Genomic DNA, 19524 nt, shown 5'->3' on the forward strand with positions numbered 1-19524 from the left:
GTTTTCCCACTCCATTTGGTGCTTGGCTGAGTTTTTTATCTCTTCATTTGATGTTTTAGGGTTTCAGGATTGTTGTTTTCTCTGTTCGGCTTAGTTTTTCAGATCTTTGCTGTGGAGGGACGGCGTGGTGCTTCTGCTAGAGCGCCATTTTGCTGGAAGTTCTATACTGCAGTGTTTTGAAGAAAAAATCATAAAATTAAACATCTGTGAGTGAGTATCTGAGAATGATAACATCAGTAAATTCCACAATACAATATTGTATGTAATACGCATTACTAATGATAAGATATACAAAAATACAAAAAACAAACAAACAACAGACTTCGTAACTCAAATACGTTGTAAATTGGTAACTACGTGTACTTTGGAGCCCTGGTGGTGCAGTGGTTAAGTGCTTGGCTGCTAATCAAAAGGTTGGTGGTTCGAGTCCACCCAGTGGCACCTCCCAAGAAAGGCTGGGTTCTGTCCTACTAGGCCCATCTGAGAAGAGAAAAACCTGAGGACCCTCTGAGCAGTTTCCCTGTGGGAAATTACTGTGTAAGACTCAGGGTCTGGCTACCCTCTCTCTGTTTTCCCAATTTCCCTGTGTAATGTGAGGTGAACACCAGAGAGTAGTGTAACATCAGGGAAGCTGGTCTTGTCAGACAGTTGTAACAGTTAGAACATCAGGATGGAAATGGATTTTCGTTCGTGAGTACTTAGGGGAGATTTATGGTTTGATGGAGACCTTGAGAGACTTCTGAAATGGAAGTATGAAAGGCTAGCTAATACAAAACAATGTAAAAGGAAGATGAAAATCTACATAGATAGAGTAATTGTTCTGGGCCCTGAGGAATGAAGTCTGGGGAGTTGGCCCATTTTTGTCCAGAACTCAAAAGTTTCCTTTCTCCCACAGCAAACACTCAAGGAACACAAAAGGAGGAAAAGATAAGTTGTACTTTATGAGATGACGTCTTACAATACCAATACCCCATGCTTTTGCACTTCACTTCTTAGATCTTGGCCCCTATATATCGCTCTAGGATTCTCTGGTCATCTATTTGAAAGTGAAGAAAAGAGACCTCCTGTATGACTCAGAGAGGAAGCCAACTGCTCAGGATGAGCCTAATGAAGATGCAGAAACAGAAAATTTTAAGAAATGTTCCATTGTCATAAAATGGCAAGACCCAGAGCTCCTGACTGAGCAGCCACCCCAGAACCCTGGGAGGGCCAACTGGTCACTCACTTTCTGCCGTTCTTATCCATATGCTTTCCCTCCTTAGGTTCCTCATTCAGTTTTTTTTTTTTAACTTACCATGTCCCTGGGTGATGCAAATAGTTAATGTACTTGACTTTTAATCAAAAGGTTGGAGGTTCCAGTCCATCCAGAGGTGCCTCAGAAAAAAGAAAATCTACTTCCAAAAACTCAGCCAAGGAAAACCCTACAGAGCACAGTTTTACTCTGACATACATGGGGTCGCCATGAGTTGTAATCAACTCAATGGCAACTGGTTGGTTGTTAGGTAGGTTGGTTGATTGGTTACCATGTCCCAGGTACAATGCTGGGCACTTGGGTTGGGGGTGGGGGGTTATAACAGTAAGCAATACAAAGTACTTCCACCTTCTTTTGAAGTCAAACAAGCAGAGTTCTTGGAAACCTTCTCCAAGAGAGCCAGAGAGGGAATGTGGATGAGAGTGCTGGGCCTGTGCCTCATTCTATGTGTCTTCTTGGGATTCTGCGTGTTCCCTTGGGACCCTTCTCTCTCCTGCTAAAGGTAGTTTATTATTCTGAATTTTTAATTATTGCCTTGATTTTCTTTATAGCTTTATCACTTCTATTTCCTTAAATAAAATATTGTTTAGTTTTGCTATTGTTTCTCATATAAATGAAATCATACAGTATATACTCATCCGAGACTTGCCTTTCCTATTGAAACTTATTTTTTGAGATTTTTGTATACTGTTTATGAAACTACAGTTCATTTTTTTCACTTCTATCTAGTATTCCATGTATGAATATATCACTGTTTTTGTCCACTTGACTTTTCATAGACAGTAGTGTTGTTTCCAGTCTTTGTTATAATGAATAATGTTTCTATGAATGTTCTAGTATATGTCTCCTGGAAAGAATGATCAAACAAGCATAGAAATAGGAAAAATCTATCTCATCACAGTAAAACAAAGAAGGTACAAAAGAAGGGAAGCTACAGACAAGGAGGAATTTCTACATAACACCTTGCAAATGGGGTCCTATAGACAGAAGTTCTACTAACAGATAAAGGAAGATCAACACTGCCCAGGAAAACCCTGAATACCATCTGTCATTGATTGAATTATGTCCCCCAAAAAATGTGTGTATCAGTTTGTCTGGGTCATGATTCCCAGTATTGTGTGGTTGTCCTCCATTTTTGTGATTGTAATTTTCTGTTAAAGAGGATTAGGGTGGGATTGTATAACACCCTTACTGAGGTCACATTCCTGATCCAAAGTAAAGGGAGTTTCCCTAGGGTGTGGACTGCACCACCTTTTATCTTACAAGAGATAAAAGGAAAGAGAAGCAAGCAGAAAGTTGAGAACCTCATATCACCAAGAAAGGCGTGCTGGGAGCAGAGCACTCCTTTGGACCTGAGGTTCCTGTACAGAGATGCTCCCAGACCAAGGGAAGATTGATGACACAGACCTTTCTTGAGAGCCAACAGAGAAAGGGTTCCCCTGGAGCTGACACCCTGAATTTGGTCTTATAGCCTACTGGACTGTGAGAAAATAAACTTCTCTTTGTTAAAGTCATCTACTTGTGGTATTCCTGTTATAGTAGCACTAGATAACTAAGACACCATCCTTGAAGAATTATATATATATATATAATTTTATATATATATAATACACTAAACTCTGAGCTTGGAAAGTTTAGAGAGTTTCATAGGCCATTGGCAGGATGGCATTTCTCTCAAATGTACAATTAAACCTAAGAGAAGCTGCAGGTATCAAGATATGAAAGGCATGACCATGGTGCCCAATCACACTTAGCAGGCACCATGGGCTGAGTGAAGCAGATCACCATCTCAATAGGTTTCAGATGGGGACAATCAAGCAGATCGAAGAAGAGTATTTAGGCTACTTTCAAGCTTTTAAGGCAAATGTAAATAAAGCTGTTGGTTGGACTAAACCCCAATCTTTGTTATGAAGAGACAAGAAGAACTGGATTAAGTTTGGTGCAGTCCAATTGTGATTGGGCTATTGATGCCTGTGTGTGGTGTTTAACTCAGCCTTTAGGAAATATACTGATTTTGGATGATTCAGCAAGGCTAATAGGATATGACCAAAAATACTGAAAGATATAGATATGCCTACTATAAATCAATCTGGGAAGAGATCAGTCCTGAGACAGAAAATGGGGACTTTTCTTTTCCCTTTCTGGAAGTTTGTCACAGACTCTCAGATTTGAGACACCTGATTTGAGACACCTGAAGCATTTCCTACCGTGAGGAATGAGCTGGCCCTGGAAATGGATCTAGACTGTGTGCCTATAGCCTCTATGTTATGCTAACCTTATTTTTCACTCAAACCATCAATTGGTTCTAAGAACATCTCATTGGACTTTTGAAAATATAGCCATCATTTGGAATTGAGAGATTTAAGAGGCTGTGGCCACAAGAAGCTAAAGTGCTCTTCACAATAGTATGAACAGTTTTCCTTCTATGCAACTCAGCGTATTATGTTGTCTTTGAAGAAATATTTCTTTCTTAACTGTGGATGAGGCAATGTTATGTTCTGCTATACATAAGGTCGCCATGAATTGGAGCTGACTCGATGGCAACTAACAGCAACAACTGTAGATCTAGACTACTCTATGCCTGCTTGTTGCTGGGATATTAGTTTGTGTTGTCAGTCAGTTGCCTATAAAATACTAGGACTCAGCAGGCTGGGGTCCTGGATGGATTGCAAGCCTGATCACTTTTCGTGGGGGAAAAAGATATAAAAAGGCACATAACCTGGAAGTTTAAACAAGGCTGTTGATGTCTCACATGCTATAAATGTAAGACCATATAATCTCAGAAACATGCTAAAGGTGCGTTACTGGATTCACACCTACTTCTAAAACCAACGGCAAGATCACACTCCTGTTAGTGGGTATTCAGTTTCCTATGAAGAAATTAATGTTAGCATTGTAATCATCCTGTGAAAAGGTCAGGCGTGGGGCTGGATGTAAGAACTCAGAGACTGACCTTATCCTGAGAATAAGAAAAGCTACTTCCCTTTAAGTCTTGAATCTTATGTATAATAGAACATAACATGGGACAGGGGTAAGCTGGCCTTTGCAACATGGAAGTATGGCTACAAGAAGCTAAACAGTGGGAAGACAGAGCCAAGATGGTGGACTAGTCAGATGCACAAAGCCATCCCTCTGCAACAAAGATATGAAAACCAAGTAGAACAGATACAGAGATCAATCCTGGAAACCCAAACTTTAAATGACAGGATAAAGTATTAGATCAGAAGCCAGTGGGAAGAAGAAACTGAGCAAAAGCAGCAAATGAGGAGAGACATGAAGCAGAGGTTCCCTGTGAACTGGTATGGCACAACGTAGCCATCTTGAGATAAAGCCTACGATCTTGCGTGAGGAACACAGAGAGGCACCTTCACAGAACTCCCAATAGGAGATAGAGGAATGATACAGACACATCCAGAGCAAAGTAAGTTCCCGTTTGCTGGCCGCAGCTCAGGGAAGTGGCCATACACTCTCACGAAGTAACCAGAGGAGCATTCTCCTCCAGCTCCCACTCTTCTGGCAAGTAGTGGCATGAACGACCCCATACCAGTAACCTTGACTGCTGAGAACCACAGTATAAACCCCCTTATTTTCCCCCTTATCTAGCCCTGCCACCGCCTCCCCACCACCGCATGCATCTCTCTTCCTACCAGTCACACCCTGCTGGACTGTGGCTGAGTGATCCACCCGATGCTCCACCCTTTCCACTGACCCCATTTAACTGCATCACAGTGGAGCAACCAGCCCCTTGCCTCTTCCTACCTGCTGGCCTTGTCCAGCTGTGCCACAGCTGAGTGACCTGGCCCTGTGCCCCACCCTCCCCACCAGCCCATCAAGCTGCACCACAGCTGAATGACCCGGCACCACATCCTTTCTGCCCCACTGAGCTGCAGCTGAGCGACCTGGTCTTTCACCCCTCCTTCCCCATGGGAGATGCTCAACTGAATCACAATTGAGCAACCCAGCCCTTTACCCCTCCCTCTATGTCAGCCCTGACCTTCCATGGCCACCTTGAAACATAGACAGCACTGATCCCAGACAGGAATATGAGAAAGCAACTTCACAGAGCTCCCAATGGGAGACAAAGCACCCAGCAACCAAAGAAACATGCTTTCCTGCAAGTCTCGCTGGACAGCTGCTGCACCAGGCCCTCACCACCCCTCCCCTCCTGCCACTTGAGCTAGCTGCTGAATGGAGGGAAGCAAGCTTGTACCACTCCCTGCCTGACACCCTGCCCATCTGGCAAGGGGCTGTGAACGCTCACACACTGCTGAACCACCAGGAGGCAGACCGTGTCCACCTTGCCAAACCAGTGTATAGCGAAGCGGGCTGCTGCTGCTCTGCCCATCCAGACAATATAACAAGACAAGGTGGTAAGAGCTATGGTGATAAGCAAGCAATAAAGCATGCCCACCCTGCCACCCTGACATATCAAAACAAAACAAAAAAGCAGAATGAAACAAACATACAATCAATAAATAAAGAAAATAATACCTGAATGTCTCAAAGACATCAGACAATATCAAAACATATAAAAAAGCAGGACAAGATGGCTCCAGAAAGTGGCCAAAATAATCAGATAACCTTGTGGTAGAAGAAAAGGCCGTGGAACAACCTGATATGGAATTCAAAAGTCTGATATTTAGGGCTCTCCAAGAGATTAGGAAAGAGATCAAGGAAATCATGGACAAAACTAAGCAAAAAATAGACAAAATAATGGAAAATACTGAAAAAACCAACAAAAACATAGCCAAAATCAAGGAAAACACAGACAAGCAATAGAAGACTTCAGGAAAATAATACAAGAATAAAATGTCAAAATAATTAGCAATCATACAAAAACAACAACTAGAAATCCAAAAGATAAACAGTAAATTTCCAGAAATGGACGACTCGATAGGAGGTTTTAGGAACAAATGTGAAACAATGGGAGACAGAATAGGTGAAATTGTAGGCAAATCCATTGACACCATTTTGTTTGAGGAAACAATGAAGAAAACCTAAGAATTATGTGAGACACAATGAAGAGCAAAAATCTGTGTATGATCAGAGTTCTAGAACAGGGGGAGAAAATGGAAAACACAAAGAGGATTGTGGAAGATTTGCTGGCAGAAAACTTCCCTAATATCATGAAAGATGAAAAGCTCACCATCCAAGAGATTCAATGAACCGCATTTAGGATAGACCCTAAAAGAAAGTCACCAAGACATATCATAATCACACTTGCCAAAGCTAAACACAGAGAAAGAACCCTGAGAGCAGCTCAAGAAAAACAGAAAGGGGAAACAATAAGACCAAGCTCTTATTATTCAGCAGACAATATGCAGGCAAGAAAGCAGTGGGGCAACGAATATAATACTTGAAAGACAAACAAACAAACAAAAACCCTGCCAACCAAGAATAATATATCCTGCAAAACTCTCTGTGAAATACAACAGTGAAATTAGGAGATTTCCAGATAAACAGAAATCAAAGGAATTTGTAGAAACCAAACCAAACTTAAAAGAAATATTAAAAAAGGAGTCTTTTGGTAAGAGAACCAATAACAATCAGACAACAACCTGAGTCTAGGTCACAGGACAGCATTAGCCAGATACCAACATAGGTAAAGAGCTCTCAATAATAAAACAAAGCTAAAAGATTTAAAGCAGGGAACCAGAGACGTCAATCTGTAAATGATGACAAAGTCAAAACAATAAAAGGGGAGTAAACAATGTAGGTATAACCAAAAAAACCTGTTGTCGTCAAGCTGATTCTGACTCATAGAGACTCTATAGAACTTTCAAATGGAGAGGAAGTCAAGGCAATATCAAGTAATAAAAGACTGGTTTAAACTTATAAAGATAAGGGTAAATTTCAAGGTAACCACAAAGGCAGTTAATAAACCTACTAACCAAAATATAAAAAAAAAAGAAAAAGAAAAACACAGACTCAGTAAACACAAAATCTATAATAATGAAAGAAATGAAAAGAAATTACACAAACAAAAGAAACTTAGTACAGGAAAGTAAGAGGAACAAAAAAAATGTCAGCAATAAACTCATATCTATCAATAATCACACTGAACGACATAAAAATATTAAAAATGTAAGGATGTAAAAAATATATCAAGCAAACAACAACCAAGAAAGAGCAGGAGTGACAATATGAATCTCAGATAGAATAGACTTTAAGGCAAAATCCACCATAAAAGACAAGGAATGACATTATATAATGATTAAAGGGACAATCCACCAAGAAGACATAATATTAATAAACATCTACCCACCCAACAACAGGGCTCCAAAATACAAAAAACAAACTAACAGCACTCAAAAGAGAAATATACAGTTCCACAATAATAGTAGGAGACTTCAAAACACCACTCTCAGTAACGAACAGAATATGACAAAAAGGAAATCAGGAAAGCAATACCATTTATAATAGCCCCTAAAAAAATAAAATACTTAGGAATAAATCTAACCAGGGATGTAAAAGAACTATGCAAAGAAAACTACAAAACACTACTGCAAGAAACCATAAGAGATCTACATAAATGAAAAAACATACCATGCTGAAGGATAGGTATACTCAACATTGTGAAAATGACAATTCTACCCAAGCAGTCTACAAATACAATGCAATCCCGATCCAAATACCAACAATGTTCTTTAAAGAGATGGAAAAACTAAACATTAACTTTATATGGAAAGGGAAGAGGCCCCAGATAAGTAAAGCACTATTGAAGAAAAAGAATAAAGCAGAAAGACTCACACTAGCTGACTTCAGAAACTACTATATAGCTACGATAGTCAAAACAACCTGGTACTGGTACAATAACAGATACATTGACTAATGGAACAGAATTGAGAACCTAGATGTAAATCTATCCACCTATGGTCACCTGATATTTGACAAAGAGCCAAAGTCCATTAAATAAGGAAAAGACAGTGTCTTAAACAGTGCTGGCATAACTGGAGGACCATCTGTAAAATGAAACAGGACCCATATCTCACACCATATGCAAAAACTAATTCAAAATGGATCAAAGACCTAAATATAAAACTTAAAACAATAAAGATCATAGAAGAAAAAAATAGAGACCATGCTAGGGACCCTAATACATGGCATAAATACAGTACAAACCATAAATAACAATGCACAAACACAGAAGATCAACTGAAAATTTAAACATTTTTGCTCATCAAAAGACTTCAGCAAAAGAGTTAAAAGAGAACCTACAGACTGGGGAAAATTTTTTGGCTATAACATATCCGACAAGGATCTAATTTCTAAAATCTATAAGATACTTCAATGCCTCAACAAGAAAAAGACAAATAATTCAATTCAAAAATAGGCAAAGGATATGAACAGACACTTCACCAATGAAGACATTTAGGTGGCTAACAGACACATGGATCCTTATCCATTAGAGAAATATCTCACCTCTATATTACTGGCATGAATTAAAAAAAAAAAATACAGAAAATAACAAATGTTGGAGAGGTTGCAGGGAGACTGGAACTCTTATGCATTTCTGGTTGGAATGTAAAATTGTACAACCACTATGGAAAACGATATGATGCTTCCTTCAAAAGGTAGAAGTAGAAATATCGTATGATCCAACAATCCTACTCCTAGGAATATACCCTAGAGAAATAAGAGCCACACACAAATAGGCATATGCATAACCTTGTTCATTGTAGCATTATTCACAATAGGAAAAAGATGGAAACAACCTAAGTTCCCATCAACAGATGAATGGATAAACAAATTATGGTATATACACACAATGGAATACTATGCAACAATAAAGAACAATGATGAATCTTTGAAATACCTCACAACATGGATGAATCTGGAGGGCATTATGCTGACTGAAATAAGTCAATCACAAAAGGACAAATACTATATGAGTCCACTATTAGAAAAACTCAAGAAAAAAATTTACACACAGAAACAATCTTTGATGGTTAGGAGGAAGGGGAGAGATGGGGAGGGGAAATCACTAACTAGATAGTAGATAAATGTTAACTGTGACAAATGGGAAGACAGTACACAATACAGGGGAAGTCAGCACGTCTTGACCAAGGCAAAGTCATAGAAGCCTCATAGACACATCCAAACACCTTGAGGGACTGAATTATTGGAGCTGAGGGCTGGGGACCATGGTCTTGGGAAAATTGCCATAACATAGTTCATAAAGAAAATGTTCTACATTCGACGTTGGTGAGTAGCGTCTGGGTTCTTAAAAGTTTGTAAGTGGCCACCTAAGAGATATCTATTGGTCTCATCCCATCTGGAGCAAAGGAGAATGAAGGAAACAAAAGATGCGAGGGAAATATTAGTCCAAAGGAGTAATGGGCCACATGAACCGTACCCTCCACCAGCCCGATCCCAGAAGAACTAGGTGGTGCACAATTAGTACTAGGACCACTCTGACAGGGATCACAATAGAGGGTCCCAGATAGAGCGGGAGAAAAATGTAGAATAAAATTCAAATTCACAGAAAAAGACCAGAGTAAATGGTCTGACAGAGACTGGAAGAAGCCCTGAAACTATGGCTCCCGGACACCATTTCAACGCAGAACTGAAGACACTTCCGAAGTTCACTCTTCAGCAAAAGATTAGACAGGTTTATAAAACAAATCATAACACACGTGAGCAATGTGCTTCTTAGTTCAATCAAGTACATGATGTCAAATGGGCAACACCTTCCCAAAGGCAAAGATGAGAAGGCAGGGACAGGAAAACTGGACAAATGGAAACTCGGAGTGGAGAAGGGGAGAGTGCTGACACATTGCGGGGATTGCAACGAATGTCACAAAACAATTTGTGTATAAATTGTTGTATGAGAAACTAATTTCCTTTGTAAACTTTTACCTAAAGCACAATGGAAAAAAAAAAAAAAGCAGCAGCTAAACTGCTCTTTATGACAATATAAACTGATGTCCTTCAATGGGAAGAGTTGCAACTCAGCATATCATGTTGCCTCTGAAGAAATATTTCTTAACTGTACAAAGACCCCCTTGAAAAAGCATTGGAAAGAGCCATATCTAGTATACAATTTTAAATTATCTCTGGGTATGTCCATGCTGTTACCCCTCTAATCAAGTTTTTAATACATATGTATTATGTTACATATTGGTCTAGGCCATCCTTGTGGGAATTAAATGTCAGAGCTGAGGAGTAAGTGATAGAGGAGAAGATCACGGCAGCTGAAGGTGGCAGGAAGTGATCTTGAGTAGAGTAAGCAGGGATCTGTGAAAAAGAATGGACAGTATTCAGAGCCAGATGGCTGACTGAGGTGGGGTGATGATAAAGATGGATTTGTGGACCAAGCATTTCCTATGAACAAATGGAAATACTTTGGATGGGAACCTAATGAAATAAATGTCTTCATAATGTAGTCAAAAAGAACATGGTCTTGAGTTATTGAGATTTGGGCATTAAAATAAAAAATGAATTTACAGGAAAAGTAGAATATTAAAGAAACATCTCTTTGGTTACAGTGTAAAGAATAGAGTAGGGTATTCTGCTTCTCATAATGCAAGGCTAGGTGATTTGACCAGTCATCCTGTGGAAGACCACTGAAAAAATATCAGAAAATACTAAAAGTATCAACATGCTAATAAAATAATAAGGAATTACTGGGCAGAGATATGGGAGAGAACAGGAATTCAAAGAGAGAAAACCCAACATTTGGGGTTACTTTTGCCATAGGGAAATATGAAAAAAGCCAATCTGAATACAGCTGATAAGGGCAGGAGCTGAGCTTAAGGTGGCCTTTGGAGGTGGGAGACAAAATCAAACTCCAGGGTCTATAAAGGTCTGGAAACCTGGTAAACCATCCCTCCTTTCAGACTGGAACCTTAAAGGGCTCCACTCTCAAAGAAAGAGAGAACTGGAGCTAAGACAGGCGTCATACAAGTTGTATTCCTGAATTCAGGTCATTTGAGTGGGCTAGAAAATCATAGTGCTTGGTCCCAGAATATCAGCACCTCCAAGATCCTGGCCAAAGCAAGCCAAATATGATTGTGAAGAAGAGAAAATGACCTTACATCTCAAATTATTTCAATAAATTAATTTTCAAATGTAATATCCAGCACACAAAGATAATTAAGCACAGAAGGAAACAAGACACCTTGAGTGACAATCAGAAGAAATGACAACGGATGAAAGAAACCTTTTGTGAGGCTGATCATGACAAAAAGAGAGAGAAGGTGCAAATAACCCATATCTGGGCTGAAAAGGGCCATAATTACATAATCTGAATTTATTAAAAATCAAATAAGAGAATAATAGATAATTTTATTCAAAAAATGAAAATTAGATGAGATGAACAATTTCCTAGAAAAATTCAACTGAAACTGACACAAGACGCAATAGAATACCTAAATATTTCTATAACTATTAAAGTAATTGAAACAATAATTTAAAACTTTACATAAAGAAAACCCCAGATTGAGATAAAACTTACTGGTTAGTTCTATCAAATATTTGGAAAAAAATGCCAAATTTACATAAACACTTTGAAACATTTGAAAAAGACAACACACATTACAAGTCATTTTATGAGTCAAGTATAATCTTTATATCAAGGCCCAATTAAGAACAGCATGGAAGAGAAAAATTAAAGACCAATCTCACTAATGAAATAGATGCAAAAAATTCTGAACAACATATCAGTGAAACAAAATGTGCATTATATAAAAATCACACATCATGTCCAACTTGGTTTTATCCCCAAAATTTAAGGTGATATTAACACTGGAAAAATCAATGTAATTTACAACAGTAATAGAGCACAAGAGATGTTATGTCATCTCAAGAATGGTATTAAAATATAAAATTCAACATCTTTTCATGATATAAAGAAAATTACCTATATGCAAACTAGCAATAGAAGGAAACTTTCTTTCTCTACAAAAGTGTATTCACAGAAAAAAATCTACAGCAAGCTTCATAGCTAATGGCAAAACATTGAAAAAGTGCTATCAACACTGTTATCAAGATTGTACTGGAGATCCTTTTCATTGCAGAAGAGCAAGAAAAGAAATGAAAAACATATGGTTTACACAGGAGGGAAACGAACTGGTATTATTCACAAATGATCTGATTGAATATGCAGAAGATTCAAAAGAATATGTAGATAAATTATTGGAATTAAGGCAAGAGTTTAGAAAGATTACCACAAAAAATAACTCACTGCCATCGAGTTGATTTCAACTCATAGCAATCCTATAGGACAGAGTAGACCTGTCCCATAGTGTTTCCAAGACTGTATATCTTTATGGAAGCAGACTGCCACATCTTTCTCTTGTGGAGCAGCTGGGGGGTTCAAACCACTGACCTTTTGATTAGCAGCAAAGCACTTTAACTACTGTGCAATCAGGGCTACAGAAAGATTACAAGATTAAAAAAATCATACGAAAGTCAGTGAATACCATCAACAAAAAGAAAATGAAATGTAAAAAAATACTTATCATTTTCAATAACATAAAAAATATACCTAAGAATAAAGCTAACAAGAGACATTTAAGACCTCTACAGAGGTAAATATAAAATTACTGGACAAAATTAAAGAAGCACTAAAAATGGAGAAATACATTTACCAGTTAGAGGGTTCAGTATAGCAATGATCTCAATTTTCCCCAAACTGATCTATTGATTTGATGAAATCTCAGTCTTAAGCCTAACAAATTTTTATGTTTGTTCTTTTTTTTTCATGGAATATAACAAGCTGATTTTAAATTGATACGCACACATATCCAAAGGGTCAAGAATAGCAAGACCTTTTCAACAAAAAACAGAACAAAATGGTAAGATTCTCTCCACCAGACTAAAAGGTATTTGAAATTATAATAATTAGAAATGTGTGTATTGGCACAAGGACAGACAAACCAATGAAACCATATAGAGAATCTAGAAATAGATCCACTCATATATGGACCCTTAGTTTATAAACAACATAATACAGTAGCAGGGAGCAGTGGGCTTTCCATAATAGATTCTGTGACACTTAGCTACCCATACAGAGAAAAAATAAATGTTAACGTCTTTTTCACTCCATACTTACCCAGAAAAAATCAATTCCATGCGCACTATAAAACTAAATGTAAAGAGCAAAACAATAGCCTTTTAGAAGTTAATTTAGGAGACTATAAAAAATATTCAGAGTAGGGAAAATTTTCTTAATCAAGACACCAGTGATAAAGGAAAAGGTTGATTAGTTTGGCTATATTAAAATTAAGTACTTCTGTTCATCCAGTGTAAAAGCAAGTTGTGGAGTGGGAGAAGATATTTGCATTACACAAATCCAACAGAGTTTGTATACAGAACTACAGATTCATAAAGAAAAGACAGACAACACAATAGAAAACTGTGTAAAAGACTTAAACAGGCACTTTCCAAAAGAGGAAACCAGAAAGGCAATAAACCTAAAATATGTGGTCAATCTCATTAACAATAAGAGCAATACAAATTAAAATCATAATGAAATAGCACTACATGTCAACCAGAATAGCTAAATTTAAGGGGAGCAACAAAAACAAGACTGAATGCAAACTGGTACAACCACTTTGGAAAACTTTCTGACATGCATGTATACCATGTGACCCAGCAATTCAATATACACAGTAGGGTATATACCCTGTATATATCCATAATATAATTGTTTCTAATTGCTAGAAACTCAAAACTACTAAAATGGCCATAAACAGTACAATGGATAAATAAAATTATGACATATTCATACAATAGAATATTATCTAACAATAAAAATGAACAACCTGGAAAAATGCATGGATGAAATCTCATAAACATAATGTTGAGTGAAAGAAGTAAGACCTACACGAGAAACTCTAATAGTTTGATTAAAGCAATATAAATCCACCACACAGGCAAAACTAAACAATATTGTTTAGAAAGGGGTAAAGGGAAGAAAATAGGGGACACTGGTGGTTCAGTGGTAGAAGTCTCACCTTCCATGTGGGAGACCCAGGTGGATTCCTGACCAATGCACCTCATGCGCAGCCACCTCCAGTCTGTCAGTGGAAGCTTACATGTTCCTATGATGCTGAACAGGTTTCAGTGGAGCTTCCAGACTAAGACGGCATTAGGAAGAAAGGCCTGGTGATCTACTTCTGAAAATCAACCAGTGAAAACCCTATAGATCACAGTGATCCAATCTGCAACTTATCACGGGAATGGCCCAGGACAGCGCAGAGTTTTGGTCTATTCTCCATGGGTTCACCATGAGTTGGGGCTGATTCTATCACAGCTAACAACAACAACGAAGAGAAGTAAAATTATAAAGCAAAATGAATCTACGATTACCATAAAAGTAAAAATACAGGATGTAGAGGAGTAGTGATGGGGAAGGGGCACACAAGAGGCCTTTAGGGATGTGGCAGTATCCTATTTCTTGATCCAGGTGGAGATTACACAGGCTATTGCCTTACAATAATTTGCTAAGCTAAACATTTTTGTTTTATGCACTATGTTGTATGTATATTGCATTTCAAAAAAGGCTTTAAAAAGAAAAGATTGGTAGTAAAAAGACTGGAGTAGGGCCATGAAATTGAAATGAAAAGAGAAAAGAGCCAAGAGCAATTTTATCAGGTAGCAGTAGTAGAGCTGGGTGTGGCAGTGAGGGAAGGGAATAAAAGATGATTTCCAGGTTTCTGGCTTGAGCACCTGGGTGGAGGGCGATGGCATCCACCAACGTGTGAGACATGTTAAGAAGAATAGATGAAGAAGGAAAAATGATTGTTCCTGTTTTGTATATGTTAACTTGAGAGGTGCCGATAAAACATATAACCGTCAATAACGTCCAGCAAATGTTGGATATTTTGGTCTAGGCTTTAGAATATGGAGACATGTCTGTTTAATGACATGAAAATTGAATGCTCTCAGTGAGGAAGAGATAATCAAAGGAGGGCATGTAGAAAGAGGAACAGAAAGTACCTAGGACTGAAACCAGAGAAATACTAGCATTTAAGGGATGGGCAACAATAAAGAGCTGCAAACAATTCTGAGAAGGACGAGAAAGAGGTGTAGGAAGAAAATGAAAAGAGTATTGTGTCACAGAAACCAGCAGTAAAGAATGTTTCAAAAATGAAGTGGGCAACAGTGAAAATTACTTCCAACAAGTCAAGTATGATAAGGAATGAAAAATGTTCTATTTGATTAGGGTCAAGATCACTGGTGATCTTGGCCAGAGTAGAATCAATGGAATTATGGTGGCAAATTTGCAAATGTCATGGATTGGGAACTTGAGTAGGTAGGGAAGACGTGCAGAATATGAATGCAGGGTTTCAGGAAGTTTGGATGTAGAGTAGAGGGAAAGTAGGGTGATAATAATAAAGGTTAACACATGCATAGCTCTTATTCTGTACTCGACACTAATGCTATTGTCGTCATCCTCATTTTAAAGATAGGAAATTAAGGGACAAAGAGGTTAAATAACTTACCTAAGGTCACACAGTAAAAAAGTAGCAGAGTCCAGATTTAAACTTGGTCCCTGATTCTCCAAAAGTAGCTTAAAGGAATGCTTGTGTTAGGGGAGGAGGTTTTTTGTTTTGCTTTGTTTTGTCTTAATGCGAAAGAATTTGTCACATTTGAATACTAATAGAAGAAGCAGTAGAAAGGGTGTACTTGAAGATACAAGAGAGAAAGGGATAATCAACAGTAAAGTCGATGAGAAGGCAGTTTGGTAGGGATCTACATCACAGGTGGCAAGACTGGTCTCAGATGGGGAACACCTCTCCCACTCACCCTGCAGGATAGGAGGAATGGATAGATCCAGAGTCAAGAATTAGTAGGTTTGATGGTTTGAAATTGAGTTCCCATCAGATGCCTTCTATCTTCTCTGTAAAATAGGAGGTTAAGTCAGAGTGTAATCTGATTGTTGAGAGGAGTGCATTCTGGGAAAGGAAACAGGATTGGAGGTTTAAAGAGGATTCTATGACATTTCACGTAGCTTTTCTCCTCCCTGTCTGTCTGCACCTCAGTTTCCTCTGCTCCTCTCCCACCATTAGCATTCCTTTAAATGCATCTTGCTTTCTTGTCCCATCTGTGTATGTTTTGCTTACTGTATTTTAGCTCATTCAATGGAACATTGTTAGCAGCGTTGTGAGTCAAGGAGAAAGATATAAAGATAGAGGAGAGAGAGAGAGGAATTCTATTGTGTTGTTTCTTAGGCTTTCAAATGTCACTGGGATCAGAAAGATGGGGTTCATATATTCTGTCTCATTCTAGAATGAAGTGCAGTGAGTTTAGGTCCCTGTCCTATTTGGCCATAAAATATCTCTGGATTTACTCTGTCTCTCCACTTCTCCTTTGATGTACATTTATGTCATGTAAATACATTTTTATATCAGGTACTGATTTCATATTTGGTTTTCAAATAGCAATCTGTGCATACTCCTTTTATCACATTTATTTTGTCCTATTATAAAAATTGTGTACTTGCAGATTTTTTTGAGATCCTGTATCATTTATTCTTGTACTGACATTAGTATCCATCGGAATTCCCAGAAGTTATCATCCACGTATCTGCAGCTGCTCTCCCAGGACCACTCTGTTCAGCTGGGTATCCTCATGGGACCACCAGTGAGCAGTGTAGAATTTTCCCAGAAGACTCAGAAATACATGAGAAAAAATATGTTAATTAAATAACACCAATGTCATTTGGCATCCAAGACTGAAAATTTGCTACTAATTACATTTCTTATCCCAAATGAAATCTAATAAGCAGCTCAGAAGTCTGCCATGAGGTTAAACAACAGCATCAGATCTTTCAATAATAAAATACAACAATATTGAGAGGCTCCAAATTTTAATATAAGCCTTTTCAACATTTTTCCCTTTTTTAATATTTTCCCTTTTTGATATTTCTAATGAAGAAATTGAAGTTCAAAGACTAAAGCCTCTTGTAAGAAAAATTCCAGACGCATTAAAATGCAAAAAAAATTAAAGTCTGAAATCAAATTGTCTCTTGTGAGTGACTCCCTTCTTCTGACTTCTTATTCTGCTTAATATCAGCTGAGAGAAGGTTCTCAGTATCTAGATGGAGTTGGGGTTGTTTCAGCAATGCTGTCTGGACTGTCTCATAGTGGAACTGAATAATTTTTTTCCAGGATCTCAGAGGTTGTATTTGCCAAGACTCTCATGAGCCACGCTCTTAGAGAGTTCAAAGAATTAACAGGACATATAAGATTATCAGAGCACAGTCTCCACACCCACAAATTAAAAAAAAGAAAAGAAAAAAAGGCCAATCCCCAGCCCCACCCTACTCTTAGTTAATCCCAAGCAACCTTCTACTCCCAGAACCCGTATATAAAGTCTCCACACACCACAGCTGAGGTCCAATCACAAATGAGGAAAGCAGAATAAATAAATTCTTTGTTTAGTTCAGCTGATAGTCAGTTGATGCTAGTTGACCCAGAACCTTTGAGTTTAAACTCAATTGTGATAAACCTTCCAGCACAAAGTAAATTTTGACACTAAGCATTTACTATTTTGGAAACCACCAAAATAGTGGAAACCACCTCTGTACATTTCTTTCCCATTTCATATATGCAAATCTCTGTCATTTCACTTCCCCTTCGATTAAGGTGCTTCTGTGAGCTGTTATCAATTGAGTGAGGGATCTCTTAAGGGACACAGTGTCTGCACTCTCGAGCAAGCAGATGGGCTGTTGGTTTTTGCGGAATTGTATTGGTCAGAGAAGCCTACCTCCTCTGAAATATTTTCACCTTGTCCCCATATCTGTTTCAGTTGGAAAATAAACCTCAACAGATTCCTGAAATGATACTGCTGTGGATATTTCTGAAGCCTGTGCCCCAAAGGGCCCAGTGAGAACCAATCCTTCCCAAATGTGTACCTCAGGAAACTGACTTTTCTCCCATTTTGAATTCCAAAAATTGATCAGCTATTTGTATGTAGGATACAGGCACCATCTGTAAGCCCAACTATAATAACTATAGAGTCTTGAAACTTCTCTCAGCTGATATTAAGCAGAATAAGAAATCAGAGGAAGGGAGTCACTCACAAGAGACAATTTGATTTCAGACTTTAATTTTTTTTTGCATTTTAATGTGTCTGGAATTTTTCTTACAAGAGGCTTTAGTCTTTGAACTTCAATTTCTTCTTTAGAAATATCAAAAAGGGAAAAATATTAAAAAAGGGAAAAATGTTAACTCCTTAAATATTTTCCACTCTTGAGCCTAGCAAAGACTACATGAATTCAGAATTGGTCCTTCCAGTTTCCTCCTTGGGCCTGAATGCAGGATGGAATTTGACGTGACTAATAGAGCCTACTCGGGTATACACAAGAGCCCTGGTCGCACAGTGGTTAAAGTGCTTGGTTGCTAACCAAAACGTTGGCAGTTCGAACCCACCAGCTGCTCCATGGGCTTCTGTAAAGATTTACAGCCTTGGAAATCCTATGGAGCAGTTTTACCCTGTTACCTGGGTATGGCACTAATGATTTGAAGCTAGGTCCTTATTGGAGCTCTTTAGCACACAAGAACTGTACAGCCAAAAAACTAAAAACTATTATTCCAGTCAAGTATAAAAGCAGTGAAGACTTCAATTTTCCCTAAAAAAGGCTGTTTGCCTCAGACATGACTGTCTAAGAAACCCTACTCAGGCCACCATGAAACTTTTTGAGCCCCATCTTAGGCTGAGTTCTCTAGAGAAGCAAAATCAGTAAAATGTATAAATATATATGTAGAGAGATTTATATTAAGGAAATGGCTCATGCAGTTGTACAGGCTGAAATGTCCCAAGTCCATGGGTCAGGCTGGAGGCTTCTCCTGATTCATGTAGCTGCAGGGGCTGGTGAACCCCAGATTGACAGGTCAGACAGCGAGGCTCTGGCTCACAGGTTGTGAAGATGGATGAATCCCAAGATCTGCAGGCAAGATGGCAGGTAAGCTGCTAGCTAAAGTCCCAAGAACCAGAAGTCAGATGAACAGGAGCCAGCTGCAGGACCCAGAGAGAGCAAAAGCCCACCAGCCTTGCCAGAAAGTCCACCTATGCGATGCAGGCCATACAGCCGAGGAAATTCCCTTTCAACTGATTGGCTACTCACAGCAGATCCCATCATGGAGGTGATTAGATTACATCAGATCTCATTATGGAGGTGATCTTATCATTATACAGCTACCAAACTACATCACAACTGCCAAACCACTGAGAATCATGGCCCGGCCAAGCTGACTTACAACCTTAATGATTGCAAGCCCCCTTCACAGCCCCCAAGACTTTGTTGCTAGGCAGTCCCTGTG

At 38.5% G+C, this 19524-nt stretch overlaps 1 protein-coding gene across 6 annotated transcripts in view; it reads left to right on the forward strand.

Annotated features, from left to right (window-relative positions):
* Positions 1–19524, forward strand: part of FCRL3 (Fc receptor like 3) — a 70302-nt gene that overhangs the window by 16930 nt on the left and 33848 nt on the right. For 3 of the 6 annotated variants that reach the window (XM_023725600.1, XM_023725607.1, XM_023725605.1), the window contains exon 1: positions 93–210. The exons of 2 other annotated variants lie outside the window; for them this stretch is intronic. The gene's annotated coding sequence lies outside the window, so the exon portion shown is untranslated. Of the gene's footprint in view, positions 1–92; positions 211–19524 lie in introns of those variants that run through there. One more of the 6 variants, XM_023725601.1, reaches the window with a different exon arrangement.

This window comes from Trichechus manatus, unplaced genomic scaffold (assembly GCF_000243295.1).
Source record: "Trichechus manatus latirostris isolate Lorelei unplaced genomic scaffold, TriManLat1.0 scaffold00333, whole genome shotgun sequence".
Classification (NCBI taxonomy): domain Eukaryota; kingdom Metazoa; phylum Chordata; class Mammalia; order Sirenia; family Trichechidae; genus Trichechus; species Trichechus manatus.